Consider the following 12,588-nt stretch of genomic DNA (forward strand, 5'->3'; position numbering starts at 1 on the left):
CTGAAAACCACTGAATTGAAGATGTTCTATTTCAAATATTAAGAGTTAAGAATTTTTATTTTTTATTTATTTATTTTTTCGTTTTTCAAGACATAGTTTTTCTGTGTAACATCCCTAGCAGTCCTGGAACTTGCTTTGTAGACCAGGTTGGCCTGAAACTCACAGAGATCCTCTGCCTCTGCCTCCTGTTGGGATTAAAGGTGTGCGCCACCACCACCCAGCAAGAGCCAAGCTTTTTAAAGACTCTTTTTGAAAAATAAGCTTACCTATCTCATTAGTCTGCATATTTATTTTAGTCTTTAATAAGCAGTAAATTTGAGGTGCTTGTACGCTTAGCCTGCCTCTACTGCAAGCAAATTCTTTAAAGCTATTTCTATGTAGAAATATATAAACTGCGCTAAAATATCAGATGTCGTGGGAAATATCCATAATAAATCCTATTTTACGTTGTGCGTCTTCTGACGACATTCATTGCCATACTCTGAGAAGCTCAGGTGAAGGTGACCACAGTGACAAGCAAGGCTGATTGTGTTGTCAGAGAAGGGTATGCCCAGACCGCATGCCCAGAGGTGTTTGTTGGCTTTATTTCCCATGGCATGGCGGCCACCTTTAAAGGATGCATCTGGCCTAAGCCCAAGCTTGGAATGTGTGGTCTAAATGTGTAGGAAAGTATATCTGGGCCGCCACTGCTCAAGGTGTCCCCTTGGCAGCAAAGCCAAAGTAGCCCTGTCACACATGCTGGCTAAGTTAGCTCCCAAAGGATTCGAGAGAATGCTCCAGATGGCAAATATGTTCTGCATTCTGGGTGGAGTATGCATTGTCTCCTTCCCAAAGTATCTGCCTTTGGAACCTTCGATTGTTTGTTGGGTATCTCATCGCATGGGTTTTTGCTCCGTTGCACACACACAAACAAACATAACCTTATATGCTTCTTAATCTGAATCACCAAAAATGCATTTAGGCAAAACATAGGAAGCACGGAGTGGCTTGGAGACAATTATATCATAGTTACCAATTAGCCGTGGCTGCTTTTCCATCCGTGATGCAAAGGCCTTACACAGGGCACTGAGCAACACAGGAGACATCGCCTCAACTGACACCATTAGGCAGCCTCTAAAGGCTTAGGCTGCCATGTACCTTCAGAATGATCCCCCTCCTTTGTGGAAAAAAAATAGAAAGCAATAATTAAGACAAAGCAAAATGTGATTGTTATATGATTCTCTTATATGATTGACAATTGAGCCGTTGATATGATCACCTTAACGTGAATCTTAATAGTTCCTATAAATACTTTCTTTTTTGCCTTTGGAAGCAAAAGATCCAATTGCTTTGCACCTAGAAGTAGTCCACTGTTTACTGAGCTCCTCAGCTTGTAGATGAAAGCGGAGCTTGGAGAGATGTCTAGGATCTTGGTGTATCTCACAACTTCCATAAAGATTACAATGGGCACTATCGCACTGAAGCAAAAGGAGAATCCATGAGGCATGGGGACCTCTCAATGGACAGTGGTCACATCTCCAAGTTGGAGAGAGACTTTGCTCAGGTTCCCTTCTGGCTGCAAGGTGTCTCTGTTCATCACACTTCACATCTTCTGCTGAAGGTTTGGAGTCTAACAAATCACCCTGAGTATATCTACTGCCCAGGATTGCCTGATGCAGCTTTCAGATCACACTGAAATGTTGAGAAAACTATTTTCATAGGTTGTAGTGACATTTCTTTTTGTATTTTAATAAATAAAAGTTGCCTGAAGTTCAGAGAGTAAAACAGCCATCCTGGTCAGCTTTACAGACCAGGCAGTGGTGACACACACCTTTAATCTCAGTAGTCACACTAGTTGCCATAGAAACATGGCAGTAGTGGTACATGCCTTTAATCCCAGCCCTAGAGAGGATTATACAACAGGAGGAGACAGCTCTCATACATAGTCTCCTTCTGAGATTCCTAAAGGCTGGATCACCATTTCAGACTGAGATAGAGGTAAGAACCAGTGACTGGCTGCTTTGTTTTTCTGACCTTCAGGTTGAACCCCAATTTCTGTCTCTGAGTTTTTATTAACCATCCTACAGTAGGTTTTCAATGCATCCGTGTTAAGTCGCCTTTTAAAAAGAGGTGATTTTTTTAAGGCAAGAAGTTCACTACTATAAATAAACACCATTGTTTTTATTATGGTAAAGTACACATAGCAGAAAATGCATGAACTACTTTTTGTGTATACAGTACTGTGACATTAAACACATTCACAATGTTGTCCAACCATCCATCTCCCAATATGCTTCTCATTTCTAAACTTCAACTCTGTACCACTAAACACCACCTATACCCATGACCAGAGCTACCCTGAACCCACATTGGTGGCCCAGTATAACAAGGTGGAGAAGCCATGACTCACAGCAGTAGGCAATAAAAGTGGGCTGGACACACGGGAGACATTTTCATGAAAGGTATTAATATTATTACCACTGCACAGGTGAGAGCTGAAGTGTTCTGCTGTATCAGGAGAGATGAAAACAGAATGGTGCAGGACAGAGAATCAGCCGCAGGGGGCTAGGAAGGTCAGTGGCCAAGGAAGAGGGTCCAGGGGCCCATGCTTGTTTCTGTCAGCTTCTTAACATTTCTGAGAACTTACTACTGAAAACATGGTGTGTATTCAGGTGTTTATAGGTTGTCACATGGGGTTTGAAGCACACCTGTACCAATGTGGAATGTCCTTCTGTATATGTATTGTTTCTATTGGTTAATGAATAAAGCTGTTTGGGCCAATGGCTTAGCAGAATAAAGCCAGGCAGGAAATTTGAACAGAGAGAGAGAGAGAGAAGAGTCAAGGAGATGCTATGTAGCTGCTGAAGGAGAAAGACACCAGACCCTTGCCACAGCCTCATGGTAATGCACGGTTTGGTGGAAAATTGGTAAATTTAGGACGTAAGAGCTGGCTAGGAACGTGCCTGAACCATTGACCAAACAGTGTCGTAGTTGATGTGGTTTTTGTGTGATTATTCGGGTCTGGGCAGCCGAGAAACATAAGAATAGTCTCTGTTTGCTTGTACTATTCCACGTCTAAATCAGAGCACACAGGTCCAGCATCTGAGACACGCACCATTCTTTGTGGTGATGACACTCAGAACCCTTTCTTCTAGCTTTTTGCTGATTTCGAAGAATCAAGAAAGACTCTTGCTATGAAAATCAGTGGTCTTCTTTCTTATAAATATCATCCCCTGATGATTAGAGTGAAAGAAACTGTTTTATGTTTTGCTTCGTTTTAGTTACTTAGCTTAAGTTTTTATAGCCCTCTTCCCCTAAGAGCAGTAAACTGGAGGATTATATGTTTTAGGGACATGATAAAGTCAAAAACCCATAAGACATCATAAGGTGATGACTCATAACAGAGCAATCCAGCCACTCGATGTCCTGCAGCCACCCCGAACACCAGACACTTAGCCTCCTGCACTGCCCACAGGGAGGGAAAGCAGGTGACTCGGGTGACTCACCTGTCACATTCCCATTGGACCTTTCATCTCTCTCTCTCTCTGTGGTCCTAATGATTGCTAGTCCATGGACCTAATTACCTCACCCTCATAACTCCCATGCAGCTTGTAGAGCTCCCCGTGAGGATAGAAGGTCCCATGTCTCTGGATACAGGGCTTGCTGGGCCAGAAGCAAAATGTATTCAGATCTGATAAAGAGCTCACAGCTTCTGCTACAGTAGCACAGGAACTAGCTCATTCCCAAGATGCAACAGTGCTCTTGTAAGCCCTGAAGAGATGCACAGACTGCTTTAATGGTCTGCTTGCCTCCTTCCTGCCCTGGGGTGGTTGACTTAAAGGATCAAAGGTCACACTGTGTAGGGGGAGGCTGCTCATGCATTTCCCAGCTGCCCGGATGCCAATAATCACACACAAACTGTATCAATTACAACACTGTTTGGCCAATAGCTTAGGCATATTTCTAGCTAACTCTTACATCTTAAATAAACCCATTTCTATTCATCTGTGAATCACCACGAGGCTGTGGCCTACCAGTAAGGTTCTGGCTGGCTGGCTGGCGTCTTTTTCCTTCGGCAGCTACATGGAACCTCTCTGACTCCATCTACTCTCTCAATTGCTGTTTGGATTTTCGGCCTGGCTTTACTCTACTAAGCCATTGGCCGAAACAGCATCTTGAATATCCCATGGTAATAAAACATATTCATCGTGTACAGAGGGGAGTCTCACATGACAACTCTACTGTTGTTACAGTGAGATAAAGACTTGAAACTTCAAGGCAGGCAGTGTCAATCAAGGCCATGGTCCTCCCTCACGCGTGTGGGCCTCACCCACTTAGGTCAGTCTTAACAGTGACAACAGTGGAGCCTAAGGATGGAGCCTGCTTCCCAGAGGCTGCAGATGCACACGGTAGCCTCTGTGTGTTTCTGGAGTGCCAGGCTTCTCCTCCTGCTATGAAGGCTTCATGCTTGTCAGATCAACCACCTGAGCATTGTCTATGGTAACTTGTGTGTATATGTGCATATATGTGAGGACATGTGCATTTCCAAACATTTTGTACTTGCTTATGTATATATGTATTATGTGTGTACGTGCATATGTATGTATAAGAATGTAATGACACACCAGGCAGTGGTGGCACACTCCTTTAATCCCAGCACTCTGGAGGCAGAGGCAGGCAGATCTCTGTGAGTTCGAAACCAGCCTGGTCTACAAGAGCTAGTTCCAGGACAGGCTCCAAAGCTACAGAGAAACCTTGTCTTGAAAAACCAAAAAAAAAGAAAAGAAAAGAAAAAAAAGAATGTAATGACACAATACATTTATTCATGCATGTGTGGACACATATGTTTTTATATGTTAATATGCATTCATGTATACATATTTGTCTGTGTGAATATATACTAACATGTCTGCATATATGTATATATCATGTACATATACATGTTTGTATATGTGCGTGTTTGTATATACATATGTGTGGCTGCATGCATTCTTGCATATGTGTGTGCCTTTATGTGTATGTGTGTACACATGTTTATGTTTGAATGCATGTGCATGTATATAAGCATGTCCATATATTTGTGCATGTGTGTTTGCACATGCATGTGTGGGTGCATACAGTCTTATATACATGCATATATATGCCTCTGCATGCATGTTTATGTATACACACCTGTCAGAATGTCTTTTTACCCCCTCATTGGCACTAGTTCACAGGAGAACCCCAATGGATATACTTTTTTACACTTTCACTGCCTGTGTTTTCAGATTTTTCTTCTACGGATTCCTGAAGGAGTATTCTTTTTTAAAACTATAACCTCTGGGGTTTCCTTTTCAAAATGTAAGCTGGATGTGGGGAAGCTGAATCAGCATGATCCTTCCACTGAACCCAAAATAAGGTTATTGGAAGTGCCTCTTCGATTACACCTGTACAGAGAGAGCTTTCTCTGCGTGACGCTCTACACCGACTGCCCCAGCTGTGTCAGAGACAGTGCTGTCTCCAGTTCTCTTCCAGAGAGCGTCCTTCTGCCTCCCACACACCGCTTTCTCCCTCCCTACTCTCTGTGCTAACAGGTTTTGCACATTAGCTCTTACCAAAAGAGAAAAATCCTCCCTTGAATGAGGAACCAGCATGCACATCCTCTCACGCCCAGGAGGAACTGCTAGCCTAGTGGCATTCACCAAGGAATGGTAAGGGCTTCGATTGTTTCTTCCAGATGGAGACCTGAGCCAGCCAGACATGTCCAGGTTCTGTGCCAAGGGGTGCATGGTTAGATGGGGTGGGAAAGAATAGGAGGCTCTCTAGGCAGGGAGGGGAATCTCTTTGTTCTGGTTCACCGGGAGGTTCCTAAGGATGATAGAGAAACAGCCTGCTGGCCAGTTGAGATCCTGTGCTTGAGAGGTCAGGAGAATCCTGTTTGCCTTCAGGGCAGCCTCCCTAGTATGCAGTATCCATCTTATGTACACACAGGTGATACAACAGGAGAATGGTGTGGGAGGTCCTTCTGTATATATGCTGCTTTTATTGGTTAATGAATAAACGAGCTACTTTCGGCCAATGGCTTAACAGAATATAGCCAGGCTGGAAAAGATATAGAGAGAGAGTAGGCAGAGTCACAGAGAAGCCATGTAGCCGCCACTGGAGACAGACACACTGGAACCTTGCTGGTAATCCACAGGTACGTGGTGATACACAGATTGATAGAAATGGATTAATTTAAGATGTAAGAGCTTGACAGGAATATGCTAGAGTCATTGGCCAAGCTGTGTTGTAATTAATACAGTTTTCATGTGAATATTTCAGGTCAGGGCAGCCAGGAACAAACAGCCTCCAACAAGAGAAGGTGCAGTGACTTCACTCAAAGAGTTAAATCAGGCAGATCATTCCCACTGAAACAGTTAAATGCAATTCTTACCCCAATGCTCTCTGTGATAGAATCACTTTCTCTGAGCACAGAAGGAGAAACAGAGCTTCTGAGTTGATACAGAGAAGCTGAGAAGAAGCCTCACCCGGCTTTTCTACCAAGCCCAAGGAAGGAGTCTACCCACAAGGCTCCTAAGGCTAGCAAAGGGCCACAATGAAGGGAGAGCTCAGTGGAGGGCTTCACGGTGGGAAGAGATGTGTGGTCATGTGATTTTGACCCGCTGAAGTGGTATTACCGCATGGCTTAGCCTCCCACATAACTAAGCGCTCTTCTTCCCTTTAGGACAACAGATGATGTGGACCTAGTTAGAGGTGCAGAGAGAAAAAGCTGAGGAGTTGCATTTCATGAATGCTCACCACCTTTTTGGTTACTGTGGATACTGTAGAGACATTGCTGCTGAGAACTGTAGGGTATCTGTGGTAGATATGATTGAGTATCCATGCTGTATACTGTTGGATACTGTGGATACCCATGGTGGGTGTTGTTCAGTACTGTGTATGCCTGTGGTAGATACCATTGAGTAGTGTGGATACCTACATGGTGGGTGCCGTTCAGTGCTGGTATGTGCCTGTGGTGGATACCATTGAGTAGGGTGGATACCTACATGGTGGGTGCCATTCAGTACTGGTGTGTGCCTGTGGTGGATACCATTGAGTAGTGTGGATATCCAAGGTTAGTACTGTTAAGTGGTGTCAGGTACCCACAGTGAGTCCCATTGGGTACTGTTAGGTATATTGGTAAGACTGAACTGGGGAAATTACATTTAAGAATCTTGGTCTTTGGTTTTTTTTTTTCTTAAGGAGTATAACATCAAATTAGGGAGGTATAAGAACACCTAAGTGAGGAATTTCATCTCTAAAATTTTGAAAGTAATATAGCAAAAAAGGATTTAAGGTCATATACAATAGTTTACCAGTTCTAAAATTTAAGCAGACTGTTGCCAAAAGAGGCAAAAAAGATCAGCAGGAAGTTAAAACAATTTCCACTGAGAATACACAGGGAAAATTACTCTCTCTACTTTCCATGAAGGCAAATGTCCAGTTCAACACGGGGTGCTCTCTCCTGAGACAGTCATTTCTCAGGGACAAAAAGAAAAAATAATGGATTCTTGTTTTCACAAATTGACCTTGAAGTTGAGTCACAATCTACAGACAATTTCTTCCACTGCGTAAACTATACACACAAAATGCTCTCTTCCAAAAGCATTCATTACCTTCTGCTAAGTGCATCTATTTTCTCTCTATAGTTTAGGTGAGCAGCTGAAGGGAAGACTCCCTTGTGCTCACTTCTTGGCATTGCTATGGAGCCCAAGTTCTGAAGGCTCCCAGACTACACTGTACATTGCATAGTCTAAGGTCCTAGCTAGAATACACAGGAGACTTTCCTACGGGCACATTGTAAGCCAACTTCAACTTCTGAATCTCCTTGCATGTTTGCATGGGTGTGTGCGCATATGTGTGCATGTTTGTATGTGTGTTTATGTGTTTGTGTGTGAGTGTGTGTGTTTATATGTATGTGTGTGTGTTTATATGTATGTGTATGTGTATGTTGGCATAAGTGTGGGTACACATGGCAGGCAGACACATGTGGAGGCCTACAGTTGATGTGGGTATCTTCCTAGATTGCTCTTCACTTTATCTGCTGCGACAGGGTGTAGAGAGCCACGCGATGCCATGCCTTACAGGTGGCCCTGATTCCTGCCTTCCACCTTTCCAACAGTGAGTGCTCTCAGGTGCTTAAACTCCATATATGGCTAACGCTAAGAATCTGGCTTGCTTCCACGTTTCTGGACCTATCTGCGTTTCCCACGTGGCATGCTGAGGTTGGCTACCCAGAGGTTATTTAAGCTGCAGACTGGCTTTTCCCCCGGGGTGAGAGGTTGCGAGAGGTAGCGAAAGGATGAGAAGATTATTTTAAGGGCCTGAATAAACCGCAGTTAAGAAGAGTCCGGTGTTGCGCCTTCATTGCTGATAAGGCGGACGCGACAACAGGGTCTCTAATGGAGACTAGAGCTTACTGGTTCTGCTAGTCTAGCTAGGCAGGTTGCCCCCAAGTTCTCTCGTCTACACCTCCTGGGAACTGGGATGACAGATGGGCCACCACGCCCATATGACGTTCTGTGTGAGTGCTAAAAATCCAAGTTTTGGTCGCTTTCATTCTTCCCAAGTCCCTGGATTTCTCTTTGGTGCATGCAATGCCTGTATTGAGAGTGCGGGAGAGGTACTAGTAAACATTACCCAGCATGCCTAGGTGGTGGGTAGGAGAGTCTATTTGATTAAAACAGTTTTCCAGTTTGTTAACATAGATATTCATTCTGCAGACAGGAATTAAGCGCTCTCTTTCTCTCTCTCTCTCTCTCTCTCTCTCTCTCTCTCTCTCTCTCTCACACACACACACACACACACACACACACACGTGGACTTTCCTGGATAGCTGTATGTATAATAATGAAAATAGATCCATACCTATCACTCTGAACAAATCTCAACTCCAAATGGATCAAGGACCCTAACATAAGGCTAAACATACTGAACCCCACTGAAGAAAAGTGAGGAATTGTCTTGAACTCATTGTCACAGGGGAAGGTTTTTCTGAACAGAACACTGATAGCACAGGCACTGAAGGCGACAACTAATAAGCAGGACTTCATGGGACTGAAAATCTTTTGTATGGCAAAGAACACTGTCAGTAGGGCAAAGTGGCAGCCCAGAGAATGGAAAAAAAATTTTACCAATTAATTATACATCTAATAGAAGGTTAGTATCTAGAATACATAAAGAACCCCCATGGTTTCTTTGTGGCTTTTTGTTTTGTTTTGGCATCTTTTGTTGTTTGTTTGTTTCCTATTTTGTGGGTTTTGTGTTTTAAGGAGGGAGAGAACATAAAGTTCAGTGGGTAGAGAGGTGGGAAGGATCTGGAAGGAGGTGGGGGAAGAGAAACACAAAAAAATATTAAAGAAAAATTTTAAAGTTTCCCAATATATAGTTCAATGCAGAAAGAGACGCCTAGTATCCCAGTGTTTGGGAGACAGAGACTGAGGGTCCCCTGAGCAAGCTGCCTCATCGCAGTAGCTGAATTAGTGAACTGTAGGTCCAGTGAGAGACAAGCCTCAACATGTAAAGTTATACACAATCAAGGAAGGGGACAGGCATAATCTTGGTACACACACATGTACCCCCCCCACACACATACATTTATACACGCACTGCACATGCATGCAAGAGGATAAGTACAAAGTTACAGATTTGGGTATTAATGCCAAATCTCAGCAATTACCTAGAAAAATAAACTCTGTATCTGTGTCTGCACTCATTTTCTATTAAAGCAATGAATCGCAGGCATTGGGAGTGGTGTGTGTGCGTGTGTGTGCGTGTGTGTGTGTGTGCGTGTGTGTGCGTGTGTGTGTGTGCGTCTATAAAAGCAGCAAATGTCCTTATTGCTGCCGCTGAACAATCCCATCCCCCCCCCCATTGGTGATTGAAGTGCTGACCACATTTCTAATGGTTTGAGGAAGGGGTACTTAGGAGGTGACTAGATCAAGAAAGCAGAGCCCCCGTGAATGGAACCCTGGTATCAGAGGTCCCAAGGGCTCCTTCCACCTTCAGCCACGTGGGGAAATATTAAAAGTTCTGTCACCAAGCTCTGGTCTGCTGGCACTTGATCTAAAACATTGAAGGCCCCGGGTACGACAAATAAACATTGTCAAGAGCTGTCTGGCTTAGGGTGTTTCGTTATGGCAGCTGGAATAAACTTGGTCGTCTATACCCTGTACCTACTATAACTGTGAACAGAGGATCAACTTGGCATCTGGTTGCTTCAGCATGTGTTTGCTCTCCAGGTCCAGCTTGGGTGTCCCTCCAACTTCCCCTTATGGACATCTGCTCCATGAGCTCTGAGAACTCCCATGCTTGCTGAGGCCTCCCTAGACTATGTCCGCAGCTTCTACTCAGCCATTCCCTGCACAGCCCTGCTCTCTCTGAGCCTCACCAGCCTGTGCTGCACCTCCTCTTGCTGGGATCCCCAAGGGCGGTGGGGTCTACTTTGTGCACTGATGCACCCTGACTGCAGGATATCCTGGCACACACAGATGAGCTCATATCTGATGTGGACGAGTATGACCTGAATCACAAAATAGGAGAACACGAAATAACCAGGCTTTGGCTCAAAATTGTGATATCTTCTTACACCAGTTTTAAAGATCGTATAGTCCGTTTGATGCTCGCTTGTTCCTTTATCAAAAAGTAATTTTTCAGATGACTCTAAGAATTTTATATTTATTCAGAGAGCAAATCAGAGAGGTTCGCTGGGCTTCTGTGACATCAATGAAGAAGGCTGATCACTTTTTTCATAGTCTCTGCTAAGCTGTCTGTGTGTGCTCCATGTGGCCAGAGTCTGTGGAAACACAGCCTGGGGTATGCAGGCTGAGGGTCTCATCAATAAATACAACATGGTGTTTACTCTTTGCCAGGCATGGTTTTAAGTGCTTGTAAAACATCTGCTCACTGATTCATCTGTCAGTTTTAGGAGATGGAGACCAAACATGCCAAGGCTGAGAACATGTTCCTGTTGCAGTGGGTAAGGGACAGGGCCCAGCGATGGACTCCACAGCTTCTGTCTGGACCACTGCCCCAGGTCAATATGTGAACACCACATATTAGGGCCAACTGTGGGATGCAAGGTCACCCTGGAAACTGGAAACAATCCAAGTAGCCACCTACCTCCAGATGTTCTCTTCTCGTAAAAGCTGGGAGAATCTGACTCTAATTCTGCGTCTTTCTGTACTGGTGCACTTTTACAGAAAGAAAGGACCCCATCTTAGCTGGCCGGGGAAGGAGGTCAGGGAAGGAAAACACACTGAGCCAATAACCAGAGCAGAATGTCCCTGGTCTCAAGAGGAAAACTGGTGAGATTCATGTAAGCATGGACAGGAATGGAGTGGTAGTGTGGCCTAACGAGGAGAGGACAATGCAGGAAATTCCCTGGACACAAAGCAAGGCCAAGAAGGCCGGCAGAGAGTAGCCCTCGGCTTTCTGTGTTCTCTCTGGGGTGAATCCCAATCAATACATGCACTGGACAGCTATACGGGATGATGAATACATATATGCATGCAGTGTGTGTGTGTGTGTGTGTATGTATGTGTGTGTGTGCAGGCATGCACCATGGTGCATGTGTAGAAATAAGAAGATGACATTGGGTGTTGGTCCTTGCCTCCCACTTTGTCTGAGACGAGTCTGTGAGATGAGCTTGGGATCCTTCGGCCTCTGCCTCCCATCCTGGCCCAGCAGCTCAGAGGCTGCAGATGTGTGTCCTGTGCCCAGCACCCTTAGGTTTCCTGAGAATGCTAACTCAGGGCCTCACACCACACAGCACAGCTTTAACCATGGAGCTGCCCCAGCCTCCTGATGTGGATGTTGATCTGAAACAACCTCTAGGGAATATCGTCAACTGAGGGAAGCAAGATGAAGATGGTGACTTGGGAAGGTCCAGGAAACAACAAATGGAGCTCGCTCTCTGCCTCTCTCTCTCATTCTTTCTTGTAGGTAAGGACACTGCACACCGTGTGTGTGCGTGCGTGCATCTGTGTGTATCTCTCTTTGTGTGTGTGTGTGTGTCTGTGTATGTGTGTCTCTGTATGTGCATATCTGTGTGTGTGTCTGTGTGTGTGTCTGTGTGTGCGTGCGTGCATCTGTGTGTATCTCTCTTTGTGTGTGTGTGTATGTGTGTCTGTGTATGTGCATATCTGTGTGTGTGTCTGTGTGTGTGTGCGTGTGTGTGAGCAGATGGCTCTGTTGTGAAAGTGGAAGGTGTGGGAGTGAGACTCTTAAAGCAGCCTTTTTATATTGTTTTCATTTCAGATCATAAATTTTAAACATTTTTAAAATTCTTAAGTCATGTGTTAGATGAAAAACAGAAACAAAGGCCCAAAACAGACTCCACCACTGGCACAGTTTCTGTAGAACCTGCCTTGGACGGATGTGTGTAGAACTGATCCAGGCATCAGGATGATGGATGTAGGTGTCAGGCTCTTATTGGTTGTATTGCTTTGTTCAGTCACACAGTGGGGCTAGTTTAGCTTCAATATCTTTAAATTAATGCAATATTCTCTCTCTCTCTCTCTCTCTCTCTCTCTCTCTCTCTCTCTCTCTGTTGTGTGTATGTATGTATATGGTGTGTTGTGTATGTAG

This window comes from Myodes glareolus, chromosome 1 (genome assembly GCF_982192425.1).
Source record: "Myodes glareolus chromosome 1, mMyoGla1.1, whole genome shotgun sequence".
In the NCBI taxonomy this organism is placed as follows: domain Eukaryota; kingdom Metazoa; phylum Chordata; class Mammalia; order Rodentia; family Cricetidae; genus Myodes; species Myodes glareolus.